The 19,764-nt window shown below is 42.0% G+C and overlaps 1 protein-coding gene across 15 annotated transcripts in view; it reads left to right on the top strand.

Moving 5' to 3' along the window:
* ARB2A (ARB2 cotranscriptional regulator A) overlaps positions 1 to 19,764 on the top strand; it is a 352,291-nt gene that overhangs the window by 132,300 nt on the left and 200,227 nt on the right. The window lies entirely within an intron of this gene.

The raw sequence follows: 19,764 nt of genomic DNA, 5'->3' as shown, positions 1-19,764 counted from the left end.
CAAAGGCCACCTGTGCTGCCTGGGGATTTACACACCAACCCAATTCCACAAGCCATACCATTCTCAGTCCCAGTTGAGACAATAGATACCCTCCTATTACTCCAGGCAACCTGAGTACCAGGCCAAGAAAAATCCAAGGTACAACAGCCTTCTTCCACCTCAGTGATGCATTCTGCTCATATGGCATGTCCACATATTTGATGGGGCTGTTGTTAATCATATCGGATCCGGTCCAGAAAGCACAACTTTCAGAAACCACTGCACACTATTCCACCAGATGATGTCTGCCATAACATGAGGTAGGTGAGTGCTAAAGATCATCATTTATGGCTACTCCATTCAATTCCATTTTTACCCTCCCCACCACAACTTCTCCTTTCCTGTCCCTTCTTGCAAGAGCCTGTTACAAGTGGAACAGGTCTCACTGCTTCATCTAGGAGCTGGAAAGGAGGTGCTGCCAATATTCAGGGGAAGGAACTTCTGTTCCCAATATTAACTTACCTTATTTGTCATATCCTAGACCTGAGAAGACTCAACAAATATATATGTCATCTCAGGTTTAGGATAGTAATGCTCCCCTCTATCACTCCATATCTTCAATCTTAAGACTGCTTCATAAATTTTTTGACTTGCAGGATGCGTATTTCCATATGGTAATCTGCCTGACCCACAGGAAGTACCTAAGATTCACAGTGGGACCCAATCATTACCAATACAGATTATTGCCTTTCAGATGCTCCACGGCATTCACAAATGCTTTACAGTAGTGACTGCATTTAAGGAGTAAGGAAATTCATGTCTACCCGTGCCTGGACAACTGGCTGATCAGGGGCAGGTCTCAGCGGGAGACTTTGTCAGCCCTGGAATACATCCTCTCCCTCTTTTCCCAACTCAGACTCCTTGTGAACTACAAGTAATCATCTCTGAAGCTGCATATGACTATCCTGATGCTCAGAATCATCCAGCTGACCTGGATGGGGCTCCGCGGTGAAGATCTTGATGGACAACATATCCACAATGAACTATATAAACAAGCAAAGAGGCACTCAGTCATCCCTTCTCTACCAGGAAGCCATCAGGCTGTAGACTTGGTCTCATCTCTATCGGGTAATTCACTGGCTCTGCACCTTCCAGGTACTAGCAGTTACTTGGTAGACTTCTTAGCCAGGCACGCAGTAACCAACCATGTGCAGTCACTGCAGAGAGACTCCTGTGATAGATCTGTTTGCCATTGAGGACAACACCAAGGCCCAAACTTCTGCTCCAGTAGGGGCATGATTCTGGACACTGACATGTTCCTTATTCAGAGGTCTCCAGTTCTTCTATATCCCTTTCATATCATTCTCCTAATCCCCACAGTGATATCCCAAGTCAGATGAGCCAAGGTCATAGAATCATAGAATATCAGAGTTGGAAGGGACCTCAAGAGGTCATCTAGTCCAACCCCCTGCTCAAAGCAGGACCAATTCCCAGCTAAATCATCCCAGCCAGGGCTTTGTCAAGCCGGGCCTTAAAAACCTCCAAGGAAGGAGACTCCACCACCTCCCTAGGTAACGCATTCCAGTGTTTCACCACCCTCCTAGTGAAATAGTTTTTCCTGATATCCAACCTGGACCTCCCCCACTGCAACTTGAGACCATTGCTCCTTGTTCTGTCATCTGCCACCACTGAGAACAGCCGAGCTCCATCCTCTTTGGAACCCCCCTTCAGGTAGTTGAAGGCTGCTATCAAATCCCCCCTCATTCTTCTCTTCTGGAGACTAAACAATCCCAGTTCCCTCAGCCTCTCCTCATAAGTCATGTGCTCCAGACCCCTAATCATTTTTGTTGCCCTCCGCTGGACTCTTTCCAAGTTTTCCACATCCTTCTTGTAGTGTGGGGCCCAAAACTGGACACAGTATTCCAGATGAGGCCTCACCAATGTCGAATAAACGGGAACGATCACGTTCCTCGATCTGCTGGCAATGCCCCTACTTATACAGCCCAAGATGCCGTTAGCCTTCTTGGCAACAAGAGCACACTGTTGACTCATATCCAGCTTCTCGTCCACTGTGACCCCTAGGTCCTTTTCTGCAGAACTGCTACCTAGCCATTCGGTCCCTAGTCTGTAGCAGTGCATGGGATTCTTCCGTCCTAAGTGCAGGACTCTGCACTTGTCCTTGTTGAACCTCATCAGGTTTTTTTCGGCCCAATCCTCTAATTTGTCTAGGTCCCTCTGTATCCGATCCCTACCCTCTAGTGTATCTACCACGCCTCCTAGTTTAGTGTCATCTGCAAACTTGCTGAGAGTGCAGTCCACACCATCCTCCAGATCATTAATAAAGATATTAAACAAAACCGGCCCAGGACCGACCCTTGGGGCACTCCGCTTGAAACCGGCTGCCAACTAGACATGGAGCCATTGATCACTACCCGTTGAGCCCGACGATCTAGCCAGCTTTCTATCCACCTTACAGTCCATTCATCCAGCCCCATACTTCTTTAACTTGGCGGCAAGAATACTGTGGGAGACCGTATCAAAAGCTTTGCTAAAGTCAAGGAATAACACATCCACTGCTTTCCCCTCATCCACAGAGCCAGTTATCTCATCATAGAAGGCAATTAGGTTAGTCAGGCACGACTTCCCCTTCGTGAATCCATGCTGACTGTTCCTGATCACTTTCCTCTCCTCTAAATGTTTCATAATTGATTCCTTGAGGACCTGCTCCATGATTTTTCCAGGGACTGTGGTGAGGCTGACTGGCCTGTAGTTCCCCGGATCCTCCTTCTTCCCTTTTTTAAAGATGGGCACTACATTAGCCTTTTTCCAGTCATCCGGGACCTCCCCCGATCGCCGTGAGTTTTCAAAAATAATGGCTAATGGCTCTGCAATCTCACCCGCCAACTCCTTTAGCACCCTCGGATGCAGCGCATCCGGCCCATGGACTTGTGCACGTTCAGTTTTTCTAAATAGTCCCGAACCACTTCTTTCTCCACAGAGGGTTGGTCACCCTCTGTCATGCTGATCCTAACAGCACCTTACTGGTTGAGGCAATTTTGCCTGTCAGACCTTTTGCATATGTCCATTCGGCTTCCAATCCATTTCCCAATCTGCCTAGACATTATATCCCAGAACCATAGCCAGGTACTGCACCCTGTTCTGCAGTTGCTATACATGATGACTGGATGTCGGCTGGTTGAGCACTACTGACAGACTGTTCTCATACAGAGCAGGAAGCCATCTACTCCTCCTCCAAATGGAAACAACTATCTGTATGGGCATAATCTGAATCTAGTTGGGGCTTCGATATCAAAGATTCTCAACTGCATGCTGTCCTTGAAACATACTAGATTGGCACTTTGTTCTCCCAAAGTCCACGTTTCAGTAATATGGAAGTCATGCTTCGATAGAGGTGTATTCTGTCTTCTTACCTCCAACAGTATCAAAATTCCTCAAGGGCCTCCTGCATGCTTACTCACCTGTTAAAAACCTAACTCCTATGTGGAATCTCCACATTGTCTTCCTAAGACTCATGGAGCCTCTGTTCAGACCTCTATTGAATTGTTCAATACATCACCTTACCCTTAAGATAGTCTTTATGGTTGCCATTACCTCAGTGCAGAGGGTCAGCAAGCTCTACACTCTTGTGACAGAATTTACTTACACATCCTTTCACAGGGATACGCTGGTTGTCTCCTCATCACTTTTTGGCCATATCTGGCTCAGTGGAAAACCAAGCTATTTTGTTGCATAGAATCTCTAAGTGGATCATGCAGTGTTTTTTTTCCCTGTTACCAGCTGCCTGATGAACCTCACCCTCTGAACATGAAGGCACACTTCACCAGGTCACACGCAGCATCTTCAGTCTACAGTATCGAAGAACTGCAAAGCTGCAACGTGGAGCAACCCACTGACTTTGTCAAACATTACTCCTTTGACATGGCAGCTAGTTCTGAGGCCAAGTTCAACAGAGCAGTACTCCAATCTTTATTTGACTTGTGCAGCTGATAGTCCTCATTTCCACTGTCCAGAGGGGATACTGCTTGCCAGTTACCTACAGTGGGATCCACAGTGACACATACTAAAAGAAAGAATGCTATTAATTTACCTGGGTCTTTACAAGGTTCGGATAAGACACATTACCTGTCCCAAAGAGTTTACAATCTGAACTTCCTAAAATAAAAAGATCAATATTATTTATTCCCCTTTCACAGATATGGACACTGAGATACAGCAAGACTGTGACTTGTTTTGAGACCATACACTGAGTCAGTGGCACAGCTGGAATTAGAAATTGAGTTCCTTATTTCCAGTTCAGTGCTTAAACAACATGCTGCCTTTCCTTTATAACTTTAAGCAGAAATTATTTTAAGCACCTATATTCCACAACCAAACACATTCCAACACCTCATCCATTTTAGCACTGCTTCTGAACCCGCTGATTATATTAACTACATGTAGAGCATCTGTACAAAACACAGCCTGCTGATTTCTGAGCTATTCATCCTAAATTACCAGTGCTGTGACTTTAGGTAAAGCTCACAGAATATACACTTCTGAATACATCATCTACAAATATGAGTGTGCACCAGCACTGTATTATCCTTAGAAATAAGCATCAAAATAGTTTTCTTCCCTGCATCTATAAATAACTGAAATTGCATTTTAGACACATGCTTTAGCTGCCATCCAGCTGTTTTGCTGAAATGTTGAAAAATATTGCCCAAATGGCTAGATTCTCACTTAAATGTTATTTGATGAAATGGTGCTTCTGCTTTTTAACTTCAGTAAAGCAGGCCTGAAAAATTCTCCTTTGCTAGATTGACACTATAAGCAACATTTAGGTTACATATTAGTCTTATGTCTTCTTCAATGTGACATTATTAGCCCCACTATCAGTGCCACTAACCTCACAATTTTCTGACTCTTTCCCCCAAGGACACATGACTCTGTTTTCCTTCATTTAATTTGATGCTGGGACTTGTGACAGCACTTTCAAGATCCTCTTTATTTCAGTGTGTAGTATGTGGGGCCTCTCTAGGTTATTTCAATCTCTCTAAGAATGTAGAGATATTGGTAACATCCTTAGTGGGAAAACAATAACCATAAGGGGGCACATGGCTTAGTGTTTCTCTTTCTCTTTTTCCCCACCTTCAACCGTAGAATTTTCTCCGAATGAATGAAGATCATGAAATCTATCAAAATATCTCCACGTCCATAGCTACTGCTTGTACACTTTAATGGTCCATAGAATCAGATGAAGAAAATATCTTTTATATCTTCTTATCCCCCTGACAGTGCAGCACTGGTCCCTCCATTATACTATTGAGTGCTTCATGCAATCCAAATTTATATAATTTTTCCAAGCAATGGGGCTTCCTCCCTTTCCCATGAGAGACTTTTCCACATCCTATTACATATCACGGTGAGTAAGTTTTTCCTGATATTTAGTATACACTCCATACTTGGGATAATAAGGCCCAAGGTGTGTCAAGTTAGCCACTTTAAAAAATGTTAATGTGAATGGCTTCCCAGGAATTCTGCTAGGAATAAAACCCTGATCTCATCAGTTCCTTTCCATCAGTTTTTCTCCTTCCCTCTTCTGTACAAGCCTCAACAGTTTATTTCTCTCCTTTCTTAATTCCCCAGCCATAGCCATGTTCCCAGCTTCTTCTTGCGCCAATCCTTTATGGTAACTCTGTCCTTCTTCTGCCTTTTCTGCTTCTCCAAGTCTTTTCGCCTGAGATGATCTTTTCTTATTCAATTTTTCCCCAGGGCATAATTTGGGGGTAACAAGGAGGTTTTGCTCCCCCAAACCCTGTAAGTCTCAGGTAGGTGTGGAATTTGTCCCTAGGCACATGGCCCTTTTGGCCTGACTGGAACTATTCCCCCAAATACAGAAGTCAAACTACGCCTATGTTTTTCTCCATTCTGTAGAGCAGCCTGCAGCAGCACCTCTGCCTTATCCCCAAGCAGAGCTATAGTTGAGTGTTTTTATACTGATAATGTGTGCCAACCAGAGTAGCAGCACCAGGATTTATGGCTCTGACTGTGAGCCTTGATGGCCAAATGCTCTTTTCCCTTCTTTTTTCTTATTGTTCATATTGCCTGTCCTGATGATGCCGAAATTCCCATGGTGAATGGGAGTGGATATGAGATTAACAATGGCATCACACCAGTTACTGACTGTCTGTGCATTTGAACAGCAGCAGGAATAGCATGTCTTGCTTATATGGACCCTGTCTCTCTTCTATAGGTAATCATAAAGACAAAATGAAAAAAAGTTGCTCTATGCTCAGTTCTTCAGCGAGTAGACCTCCTGACATTGTAATTGACAACTAGCAGGCCAGGAATGTCACAGAGAAAAGCAGTGTTTTAAAACTAGAATTAGTTTATGGAAATCTGTCTAGGATCTGGGCACAGGCCATTAAAACTGAGTTATTTCCAGCAAATTGGGGGCAGATGCTCACCCCACCTAGAGTCACACATTGGGACAAATTCATCCTTGGGTCATTGACTTCACTAAGTAACACCAAGAATGAATTTGGCCCATTCAGTCCAAATAAGTGTAGATATGTGCAAATGGCAAACCTCTGTGTTTCTCCTCTCTACTTTGGAAGAACATTCTATTAAAACACCTGGTCCTGATTCATCACAGTGGTACTCCAGTTTTCCTTTACTAAAAGGAGATATACTATCACAAAACTGAAAGAATGAATGAATGAATGAACCCCATGGTTGGCATTCTGTTATGCTTTGTAAGATTGCCTAGCAGGGGCTGATTAACACGGTTCTGCCACAAAACCAATATAGTCTGCTCACCAGCGTTAAACTGGTTTAAAACGAACCATATTCAGCAGAACCATGATTAAAATGTCTCTCTAGTTGAGTCCTTTGACACGCCTATAAAAATCCTTGAGTGTGATCATAAATCATATTGATTATTTTTGAACTAGAGTTGCTTTCCTAAATGTGGTTTAAAAGTTATAGTGTAAACAGGCATAACATAGAACTTCTACCTACATATTAGAGTCATAGAGTTTAAGGCCAGAAGGGGCCACTCTTTCATCTAGTGAATTTGACCTCCTGTATATCACAGGCCATCAACATGACCCACCACCCACTCACTAAACCGAACAACATGAGACCAAAGTAAACGAGAACCACAGGTGATTATTATGTTTCAGAGGCAGAGAATAGGAGGGACCAACGTGCACCAGTGCTTGAGGCCCCTGCAGTGGCAGAGAAATGATTAACTGAGATATACCCAGATAATCCTGGCAAGTGACCTGCACTCTCATGCTGCAGAGGAAGGCAACCCCTCTCCACTCTGCCCCAAACCACTGCCAATCTGACCTGAGGAAAAATGTCGTCCTGACCCCACATATGGGCGATAAGCTAGACCCTAACATATGGGGAAGAACCAGACTGCCAAAGCACCTGAGAGAGAGAGAGAGACAGAGAGAGAGAATACTTGGTACCAGCTCAGAGTCCTGGACTACCCTTTCCAATGTCCCATCTCCAGTCATAGCCATCCCTGATGCTTCAGAGGAAGTAGATGATAAAAACCTCCCAGAATATAAGTTGGGGAGAGGAGGGGAAATGTCCCTTCCTGACCCCTGCAGGTGGCCGGCTGCTACCCTGAAGCCTGACTTTTAGGAACAAAAGACATAAATTGGAAGTGAGCCCCTCAGCTTTTGAGCCCTGCTGCCCACACTTGTAACCCAAGCTCCCAGGCTCTTTTTATAAAATAGGCCCTCCATTCCCACAGTCAATCTAGTGGCACTTCTCTGCATCTGTTCCAGTTTAAATTTATCTTTCTTGAACATGGGTAACCAGAACTGTACACATTATTCCAAATTAAATCTTACCAGTGCCTTATACAATGGCATTAATACTCCTTTATCTCTACAGGAAATGCCTCGCCTAACACATCCTAGGATCACATTTCCCTTTTTCACAGCCACATCACATTGGTGTCATGCACCTCCAGGTGTCTCATCTCCTCTATTGATTCCAACTGATGAATCGGCTTATAGCAGCTATTCTTATTATTAGACCATACGTGCACTTTGTCCTATTAAATTCCATCCCATTTCTGTCACTGGTGACTGGGGGTGCAGGGCCATATGAGGATTGGGAGGGGTGGCTGAGTAGGGGTGCAGGGCCACATGGGGATGGCGGAGGGAGGTTCAGGGCCACATGGGGAGAAGATGGCTGAGTGGGGGTGCAGGGACACATGAGGACGGGGCAGATTCATGTGACTGAATGAGAGAGAGGCTATGGGGCAAAAAGAGTCTGCTGGGGTGGGGGCTCCCCACTCCCTAACAATCCTTCCACCTCTCCAAAAAAAAAACCAAAAAACCAACAACCCTGTTCTGTACTTCCACGCACACCCAACAACTCTCCAGCTTCACTTCCGGGCTCCTTCCCAGCTTACTTTCCCCTTCTTCAGCTCCTCCATTACCCCTGACTTCCCCCAAGCCTTTTCACTGCTTCTGAGGGGTGTGGGAAATATGTTTCTATATTGGCAAGTTTAAATGAATTATTACTCAAAGTTCAGTATTAATATGCCTGGTAAGGAATCTTTGTCAAAGAAACATTTCCTGATTCTTTTTTATTGTCAGTATCATTATAGACTTACTTGCTGACAGGTATTTTGAAAAAAATTACCAAACTAATTTGAAAGTGGCGTGATTATATTGTGTTATTTTGACAAATAAAATATGCAGAATTTTAAAATATTGTGCACAGATATTTATTTTTTGGTGCATAACTTTTGATTTTTTGGTGCAGAATTCCATCAAGAGTAAATGGGCTCTGTTTATGTGACATGCACATAGTACTACTTAATACTACAAGATACTACATGTATATTTATGGCTATAGAAAACATTGTCTGATATTATATGCTCTTATTTGATAAATATTATGTGGTTTTGTAATAAAACAATATTGTTATTTATAAGTCCATGGTAACAATGTTACCATTGCTTGTGCAATTTTAATTTTGTCATTTCCTGACTTTTAAGTGCTTACCTGTGTAAAAAAAATGTAATGCCATTTTTGGACAGAATTTGATATTTGGGGGAGGAGATAAGGAAAAGGAAACTCTGTTGTTGTTATGGTAGCTCCCAAAAACCTGATTCAGGATGGCCCCATTATGCTGTACTCTACACAAACACAGAAAAGAAAGAATTTTTGATCCAGAGATCTTCCAACCTGAAGACTCAAACAAGCAAAGCATAGGGTATGGAGATGAACATACAAGTGAATGAGTATGGCGAAGAACTGGCACAGCTTTATAAGTTACACATATTATAATTTGGTATTTTTAACTGGGGTACGGAAAGGAAAGAAAGGGAAGAGGAAACCTGTCTTGCTATGACCAGCTGATTAGGTTTCATAGGCATTTTGGCAAAGTGTATCTTAGGAGGGATTTGAAGGACAATAAAGAGGCTGTATCGATTTTATCAAGCAGTTTTTCCCATGCATAAAGAGGCAGCACTAGAGAAAGCATAGATGTGTTTTAGAGAGAAGCTGATGTGTGGGTGGCTGGGAACTTTGGCAGAACAAAGGCAGAGGTTGATTTCACAGTTAGTTACTAGATCAGCTAGGTAGGGTAGGACTAAGTTGTGAAGGGTCTTTAAAGTAAAGACAAGAAGTTATTTTTTGATGGTGATGAAGAGGGAGCCAGTGGAGGGACTCAAAGAGGAGGGGATTGATGTGGTCACAGAGAAGAACCAAGAAGATGATTTTAGCAGCATTTTGAATAGACTTGATAGGCGCGAGATTATACTAGTCAAAGCTAGAAAAGAGCAGGTTGCAGTAGTTAATAGATAAGGTGATGAAGGCTTGGACAAAAATATTGTTTTTGTGGACAGAGAGAAAAGGTTGTATTTTAGATATGTTGTGTAGAGGAAAGTGGCAGGATTTAGAAATGGCCTGAATATGTAGGTTCAAGAGAGGCCAGTGTTAAAAGCGGACCAGAGTTATGGACTTGAGGGAGAATGGAACTGTGTTCCATGGTACTAAATTAAAAAGGAAGATGACAACTGGACACCCATAAAAAGATGTCAGAAAGACAGGCCAAAATAATAATATTGGATAAGGGAGGTAGCTTATCAGTAGAGAGAGACTTTTGATCGATAAAGTCATGCTTGCAAATAAGAGCACGTACAGAGTGTGTGTGATGGGAGAAGAGGAAGAGGTCAAGGATAGAACCCTGAGGGACTCCACTAGACAGAAGGGGAAAGGATGACTCACCAAATAAGACACTGGAAGAATGATCAGAGAGGTGGGAGAAGAACAACAAGAGAAAAGAACTATGAAAGCCAATGTGGGACAACATTTCAAAAAGTAGGGATTGGTTGACAGTGTCAAAAGCTGAAGACAGTTCAAAGAAGTTGAGGATAGAATACAGGCTCTGAAAGTATTTTCAATTGAATGTAGAATGGGGAAATACTGGAGATACTGAAGAATGAAATTTGAAGATAGAAACTGTATAATGGTGTAGACAGCATGTCCAGTGAGTTTGGAGAAGAGAGATTGGGTAATAGTTTGAGGGTCAGCAGTGTTGTTTTTCTTAAGAAATGGGAAACCAGTGCACAATTGTACTAGGAAGGGAAGGAAACTGATGAATATGAGAGAGAGAGAGAGAGAGGATGAAGGAGGTTAAAAGATTAGATGTAACGCAGGAAGAGTAGTTGAAAGAGAAGATCAGACAAGTCTCAATGTCTGATGGGGAGAAGAGGAGAGCGTACTAGGGTATGGGGAAGGGTGGCAGGAACATGAAGGGGAGGTCACAACAGATCTTATTGATATTTTCGGTGAAGAAATCAGTGTGTTTTAGGAGGGAGATGAGTCGTGAAAGGCATCTGGATTTATAGATACCTGGTTTAGTGAGGGAAGAGAAAATGTCAGAATTAAAAGAAGAAGAGATGAACTTGTAATGGAGAAAATCAGTATGATCACATTACTTCTGCCAGAGATGCTCAGCAGCACAAGAAGTGAATAGGCAACAGGTGTTGGAGCTTAGCCACGGCTGGGAGTTGGCGGGGCAGACCTGGTGATGGAGAAAGGGACAAAAGAGTCAAAGGTGGTGGAAAGAGAGTCATTGAAGTAATCAGCAACTAAGGAGAGCAGAAGAGAATTTGTGGATGTTGATGGACTGCAAGTAACAGAAGGATCAGTGGCAGGATGTGAGGGAAGGGCCAGGGCCGACTCTAGGTTTTTTGCTGCCCCAAGCAAAAAAAATTTTGCCTGCCCCCCGTCCCAGCCCTGGGCTCCTCGCTTGGACCCTCCTGCTGCCCCATCCCTGTGCTCTTCCCCCCCCCCACACACACACCCCCTGCCGCCCCAGCTCTGGGCTCCCTCATTCCCCCCCACCATTGCCCCACACACACACCTCCTGCCGCCCCAGCCCTGGGCTCTCCCCCTCCCCCCCCACCTGCACCCTCCTTCCGCCTCAGCCCTGGGTCACTGGTCACTCGCTCCCACAGTAGGTCATTGAGCAGGTATTTTAGATGTGCACAGAACACAGACAGGATTGGTTCCCATATGGTTACAGAACTGCAGTAAAGTGGAACAATGTTCAGCTTGTGTGACTGGAGGATATCTGGATGCATATTATAAGACTGTCCTACATAAATGAAGAAAAGTTGAGGTGCCTTTATTATTCTTTTGTTCCTCTTTCTTTCTATGGGGAATTTGCCAATGCAATATCACTGTCTTCCTTTTAAACAAACAAACACAAACAAAAAGGCAATGGCTGTTGAAAATAGCAATTCCAGTCCTAATAACCACTGGGAAGCATTTCTTGCTCAATTTTATCCTACTTTTTCTACAGCAAGTTACAGTGGATCAGTATATTTGATTTGGGAGAAATGAAGTAACAGCTGCCCAAACTGAGCTTGAGCACTCCTGAATTTTGAGGTGTTCAGAACTGGAAGGCAGGTGCTGGGGCGGGGGTGGGAAGGGGCTGTGGCTCTGCGGGGGAGCACAGCAGCATGTATGCAGCAGTGTGTCCGGCGCTGCATGGAGCCAGACACGCTGGTCTGAGTGGCACGGTAATGGGGCTAGGGAGTTGGATGGGGTGGAGGTTTGGGGAGGGCAGTCAGGGGCAGGGAGAAGGGGGGGTTAGATGGGTCAGGGGTTGGGGGCAGTCAGGGGACAGGCAGCGTTTGGATAGGCATGGGAGTCCCGGGGGTTTGTCAGGGGACAGGTAGGGGTGGGGTCAAAGGAAGAGAATGAGTGAGAATGGGAAGAAGGAGAAGTTAGATGTGGCAGGATTGGGAAATGAGAAACTCTGTGTCCCCCCCCTCCCCCCACTCCTCTATGATTTTTGGAAGATGACTCAGCTGCGGGAATGGGAGGAAAAGAAGTAGGTGCTCTTGTGAAGCAGCTTCAGAAATGGTATCAGAGGGAGTTAAGAGGTGGAAAGAGTGGGAAGTGAAGAGGTTGGAGATGGCAGTGGAGATTTTTTCAGAGTGGAGGAGATGGGATGGAGCAAGCATTCCAGAGGGAGCAGGAGAAAAAGTAGAGGGAGGGTGGAAACAGACATGAGGTTAGAGGGGGAGGGACTGGATCAGCAGAATTGGTGGCAGGGGAAAGTTTGGCAGGTGGAGGGTGTAGTGAATCAAAGCAGAACCAAGATTAGGGCGGAATATAATCAAAGAGAAGGAGGGGAAGGCAGAGAGGGAGCTAGGGAGAGGGTGAGCAATAAGACAAGGTGGTAGAGCTGTTGGGAGTAGTACCAAGAGGGTAGAAAGGATGGGAAGATGATAATGTGAGATGGGGGAGAGAGGAAAGGAAAGAGGAGGTGTAAAGGGACACGGCAAAGGAGAAATGTTCTGGGGGCCAAAGAAGAGCATTGGTATATGAGAACAATTAAAGGGGAACACTCGGAAAACTAATTTAATTCTAGGATGTCCAGAGTTCCTAAAAGATACCTGGTGAGCGAAAAGGCCGTGCTGGCAGCAATCAAATTTTAGAAATGTATCCCTGAAGTCGGCTTCTTGCTTCAGAACAGGGGCAATAGGATGGTGGCAGCCCAATGGACCGTCACAAATTTAGGTTAACTAGACATGATCAGAATACCCTGTTCCACAGGTATTGTGAAGTCTGTTAAAGGAAACCCTTCACTTGGGCACTTTTCCACAGGAGAGAAACCTTCCCCTTTGAAATGTAAGAGCTTTTATCTTCCAGGATGTGCAGTGAATTAGGAAAGGGCTTATTCACAAAAACATTCATTGTGAAACTTCATTAGTTCTGAACATATATGTACTGTGGTCTTCTCTACCTGCAGAACTTTACAGGCTTAGCTTGAAAACTGCATATAAAATATAACATGCATGTAGTGTGTATAATTTTTTAGTGAGTCATAACACAGTTAAATCAGAAACCATTTTTCCTGTAACACTGTTTCACATTTTCCTCAGTGATGGCTGTTTCCAAACCAAATTTATACTTCATATACTAGCCATTTTTAGTGGTAGAGGTTTTTTGTTTATTTTTTAAAGTCATGCACACAGATACATATATATGTTTTTATAATCTAACTATATTAGCTAGTTCTAAGGTGCCTGTTGCCTTGGTAAGTAAGCACTGAATATAATTTATTGAGAAGCACCAAAGTACATACCTTGAGACAGTATATTTTTTTCTGATCTGCCCGCATTCCCAAACCTTTTATTTTGAGCAGTAACTACTGATGGCACCCAGATATATATCTGGCCCTACTCACATTTATCTTAATTCAACTGTATCGTTATTTTTAAATGCACTCATTATATGCTATTGAAGTTGTATCAAGTGGATCCTCATCCATCTACATACTTTGCAGGTCCTTAAGACAGCTACTAATTTCTGGTTATAGCAAATATATGGTATAAACACCTATTTTACAGGAGCCTCTTTGGGGTAAAATCTAGAAGAGAAATTCCTATTTTCAGAAATGACACATCTTGAAGTGTTCTGCTGTTCTTCCTGATGCTTTATCCTTCTCCCATTAGATATAAACAAAATGCAGTTAGACTTCAATTTTTTCAGTATATATTCTTTTTTAGTGTCCATAGAATGCCTAATCTATCACCAACCCTTTTGTGTGCAAATTTTGGTCTAATTTGATGTGGATAGTCTTTGTAGTTAAATATGCTGTGTACCCTCACAGAACTCCACATGGCTCATAATCTTGCCTCACACGTAGCAAAAGAAAAACATATCGACCTACTGTCTTCACCAGACCTTTTTTTCTCAACACATAGTAACAATATATGCTACTCCATGCAAATAAGCCTTCATCCTTACTAATGCTTCCAATGCAGGCAACTAAGGATTTGTAATAGAGTAGTGTATGTCCCCTTAGTATCCAGCAATATCATCCTAATGTGTTAATTGCCCTTCCCAAACAAATTCACTCCATGCCTTAACCACTGGACTGGAATATTTGGATGATAATTATCTGTTGGTACTGACTATTTGTCTCAATAAACATTTCAGGAACTCAGATATGACTTTGACTTCAGTGAGACTTACTTCTGTCGATCAGATTCTCCTTTTGGACAGACTGGGCTCTCTCATGCAACACACTACCTTATACGTTTCAGGGGTGCTGCAACAATTTTTACAGTGGGGGTGCTGAGAGCCACTGAATCAAACTGTAAATCTTGTGTGTAATGGAAACGAGGGGGTGTGGCAGCATCCCTAGTTCCAGTACCTATTATATGTTTCCATGGTGTTCAGATCCCTCACTTCTCTTAAAACACCTCAGTAACCTTTATGCTGATTGCCTGTTAGCCTGCCTCATCTGAATATCATAAATTAAAGGTCCAATGTGTCCTATGTTGGATCTTGTGTTTTTTTCCCCTGGATCTCCCCAGGTGACACAGAACAATCAGAGTTATCTCCTTGCACCTCTACTTGTTTAGCTTGGTGTATTTGTGTTGGGGTGTAGCTATACACAAACCTGTTTCCTTTCCAGTGCTCCTCCTTTTTTTCCTTATACAATTTCTCCAGTTTCCCTACTGGCTGACAGTTCATGACAGGCGTTGACATTTAAATGAAATTAGACCTAGTGTTGGCCAGAGAGATTAGATATGGTGTGTAATACCCTGACGACATTTTAGTAAATCTGAATCCTCTTGGTTTCTGACTATGCTTTCTTATTGACCCAATCATAAATTGTCTAGCTGTAGGAAGGATGGGTGGTCATATGGTTAATGTATGAGGCTGAGATTTAGCTACTGTTCATAGTTCTGCCACAGAATTCTTGTGTGATTCTGGGCAAGGCGCTTCACTTCCCTGAGCTTCATCTTCTGCATCTGTAGAAGGAATAATAATCACAGCTGCCAAATGTCATGTGGTGGTCACGACACTCAAATGCTTTTTCAGTTTCCCCTGTCTCTGTCGTGCATGCTTACATTTCTGCTGGAATGATACACATCCAAGAAGGGCTGCAGAGTCTAAAGGTTTCCAAAGCAGTTTCCTAACCACTCGGGTCACTGCAAAGCCAGCACTCAGGAATGCAAATTATCTTCTCTGCTAATGATGGGCTGATGATTTCTCTGAGGGTGCTCAGGAAACGTGGGAAAGAGATAGAGATGGACACTGCTGGCTGCACAACTTTTAACTGGGAAGCTATGAGGGTTGAAGAGGAGCAAGATCAGAAGCAAGACAGGTGGGGTGGCAGGGGTAGGAAGTGAAAGAAGGCAATAAATGGAAGCAGAATGTGGGAAACTAATGGGATTATGCAGGATGTTGATTTAATGGGGAGCAGAGCCAGAATGCTCCAAGCTTTCCCCAACAAGGCTGCAAACTCTTACAACAACCAGCTGCTCCAGGATCTCCTCACTTGCTTTCAAAAGCCCGAGGCTCTCCTGCTCCTACCCCACAGCAAGCCCCCAGGCTTCTTCCCCCATACTCTGCCCATGATTATCTCCAATATCCTGGTCCTCTTTGGTTTCTCTAGACTCCCCAAACAGTCTCAAATGTCATGGTGATAGACTCAGTATAAGAACCCCAAAAGACGGATAGTCATCCCTGGCTCCCCCAGCCCGTCCCTATTTCTGTGGGGTGTAAAGAATAGATTTCTGCCTCCCATACCTGTCCCATTGCTTGGGGGCACCCCCAGGGAAAAAATAGTGACTCTGTCACTTGCCAGAAATGTAACACACAGAGCTGCGTAAAACTTGGCAGCTCTAAATGTGTGTTTCACAGAGGTGGTGAGGCTTAATTCATTAGTATTTGTAAAGGGCTTTGAGATCTGAAGATATAAGGCACTATGGCCTGAGTCTTGGGGTTGGTGTTGAGCACACTGGACCCAATCTAACAATGCACTTCAGCATATGTTTCTCTGAAGCATGTGAGGAGGAGGAGTCGTCCCATTATCATTAATGGGTTGGCTGGAAGGACAAGTTTAAATGCTTTGCTGTACTGGCGTTTCAGCCTTTTCAGTACTGTCAGACTATAGCTTAGATTTTTCAATTGAAGTAGGAAGGACTTGAGTTGACCAGAAACTTTTTCTTTCTTTTTTTTTATACTTCTTACTTGATATAGCTTGATGTTTTCGATATTGGAGTATAGCTCTTTTGGGGTGTCAGCTTTCTTATTCCTTTTGTTGCCTGTTGGTGGTGGTCACTACATGTCCTTGTTTGTCAGTTTAATAGGCAGATACTCAAGTAATCACCTATCACCTAGAATTAACTGTTTCAATCCTTATTAGCTCTACTGGAGCTTAAAAAAATCTGTTGCTCAGAGAAAGTTCCTTTTTCAGCAAAATCTAGTCATGTTTCTAGATCACTACATCCCTGTTTGCCAAGGTAGCTTCTTATCTTTCTTAAATGCAAACAGATTATAAACAAAAATATCTATCAAAAATGGGCACAATGAGCTGAAAAATATTTTGTGCTCACATATGGGGAGTTCATATTTTTATTAAATTAGTGTTTTACAGAAGTGAAAGTGTAAAAGTTTACACTGCCTGAGAACGACATTAATTTTGGCTCCTGCTGTTCAATAAAGGAGAATGAGTATATATCAGAGCAGTTGCAGGAACACATTAAATATGCTAGCTGTGAGAAGAGCTCTTTCTTACACACATTTCTTGATGTAAAATGAGAACTTCCATGTTTCTTTTCAGTTTTGTAAAGAAAAATGTTTTAAATACAGACACAATTTCCAAATCTTAATTGTAACCTTAACACATTTGGTGTATACAGTCCACTTTATTTGCTCAATCTAAAAATTAATACATTTTGTTCATTAAAAAAAAAGTTTGATAGAGGAGCAGTGTGGTGGATGCAAAGTACCAGAATATGTTTGAGGTAGCAATTTCATTTTTTCCTGCTATTTCGTTGTGTATATAGTAAAAATGGCTTCTACACTCAATATTTTCAATATAAATTATAGTTTCAAAGGCATACTCAGAACCCTCCCTTCCCCCCAGTTCTTCAGCTAAGTCTTTGCACCTGTGCAGTACCAGTGGTCTGCCTATGCAGATCCAACTACAGGATCAAGTCCAGTATGTTTAAAGACAAAAATACTCATTATTTTATTTAGTAGAAATAACTTTCTTTGATTTCTTCTTGCATGATGGCTTAAGTTTTCCCATTTTCTCTCTATACCACTAAATACTGTAATTTGGCTTTGGTATTTTCTTTCAAACTGAGCTGTTTAGTTTGGCAGTTGTATTATAGAATACTTTAGGGTCAGAAGAGATTTTCCTAGATAGCAAATCTATTATACTTCAGAGTAGCATTTGTAGGCTTGGATTCTGATTTTTAAAACTGATGGTGAGTACCCTACTAAACTACAGAATTCAGAAGATCTGTCCCCAGCTCTGTCGAGGACTTCTTGAATGACCATAGGTATGTCATTTAACTTCACTAATTTGAGTTTGTACACCTGTGAAATGGGGATAGTAGCACTTTCCAACTTCACAGGGATGATATGTGACTTAATTGATTAATATTTGTAAAGTGCTTTGATGTCCTAGAATATTTTAATTTAAATGCAAAGGAATTTGAATTTAAAATTCTGAAATAGAATCTAAAATAAGTGTCCCGTGTTAAAAATATCACTGTTATTGTCCAGCGAACTCTTAGTATTTAAGCTTTGTGCTTTTGTTGGATAATAAATTTTTTGAAATACACTGTAACTTAGTTGCATAGAATCTTCTATATCATGTATCTCAATAAAATATTGAGGATTAATTGATGATTGATAACTTATATGAGTTGCATATATAGATTCAGTTTTTAAAGATGGGTATTTTTAAACTGGTGTTCTACAAAAATGACATCTTACAATGGAGTAGTTACAACACAAATTAGCTTATTCATGTTAGGCATTGATGAAAAAGTTATTGTAAATTCTCTGAATCACCATAAAAATGTATAAAATGTGGATTCATGGTGTGCAAATTGTTTTAGTGGATTAGAGACTATTGGAAAACTATTACTGACAGCAGTATTATAAAGTCAAAGCTAATTTTTTTTATTTCTGTCATAACAATTTTGGAATGAGAAATTCAAATCAGTTAAAATATTTGTGTGTTTTTTTTAATATTTAATGGGTAATGTTCAGCAACAGCAATGCCTGTAAAACTACCTGGAAAACTAACATTTATCCAGCTCTAGTATCTGCAGTTTCTCTTAAAATGCTTACCATTTTTGCCTATTTTACCCTTCTGTTGATATCCACTTGGCAAGCTTGGGAAGCAAAAAAACATCTCTTACATATCCATGATCAAAAATAAGCGCCTGATGGCCTGAAGGTTGAAATAATTATCTCTGGTGGCCGTGCAGATCTCAATGTCAAAGCTAAGAACCACAGGGCAGCAGAATTAAAGCATGAAAACTGGCATGAGCACAGACAACTGCTTGAGGCTCTTTATTACTGTTTGATACGGCAGTCCTTTGTTGAAAATCTTGTTTTTTTGGTTCGAAAGCAACTGTGTGTGTCTAATCTCGCATTTTCCTTTATCATCAATTCCATTCCTCTGATATTTACAAAACTGAGCAACATCACATGTGTTTATCCTGATTTCTGAATTAGTATATCTGAAGCTTTCTGCTAATCTGCAGATAGGTGGCACCGTTCATACAGATTGGAAAAGCTGTGCTTTCCCTGTTCACACTATTCCATGCTGTAAATTAACCTGTCACTTTATTATTTGACAAGATCTTCATTTTTATTCATCAGGACTTGGGCCAGGATGGGTGCATTTATGGCCATTTGCTTTGCACGGCTCTCAGCTGAGTTTGTAGGTATTGTAAGTGAGATCCATTATCCCTGTTACAAGTGCACACAATGCAGATGCTGATCTGTGATGATGATGAGAAACCAAAGTCAGTAAAGACCACATAAGCCGCCCTTGATGAAAAGATAAATGAATGCATAAATAACATTGTGCTCTGCTGTGTTTGCTGAGATCAAGGATAGATTTTGAAGGTTTTGAGAGATCAGACGTACAGAACCTGGAGAAATTCATCCTCCCTCACTTTGCATTCAGCAAGCATTTCACTGTGTACAGAGAAGCCGAGACACATTTTAATGCATTATTGGAAGCCCAGAAATGTTTGGGCACTTCTCTGGGGTTTTTTTTAAAGGAAAAAACAAAGAAATGGCATCCATATAAGGCATAACTGTAATTAAATATGGAACTAAAAAAAATTCCTAATTCTGTTCTTTATGTAAATACACTAACATCTATTGTGTTCTAATTATAAATGTAATTATAGAGATAAATTAGTAAATTATGTTTGTAATTGTATTCATAAAGATTAA

This window comes from Chrysemys picta, chromosome 6 (assembly GCF_011386835.1).
Source record: "Chrysemys picta bellii isolate R12L10 chromosome 6, ASM1138683v2, whole genome shotgun sequence".
Classification (NCBI taxonomy): Eukaryota; Metazoa; Chordata; order Testudines; family Emydidae; genus Chrysemys; species Chrysemys picta.
This window is presented reverse-complemented; position numbering and strand designations above follow the sequence as displayed.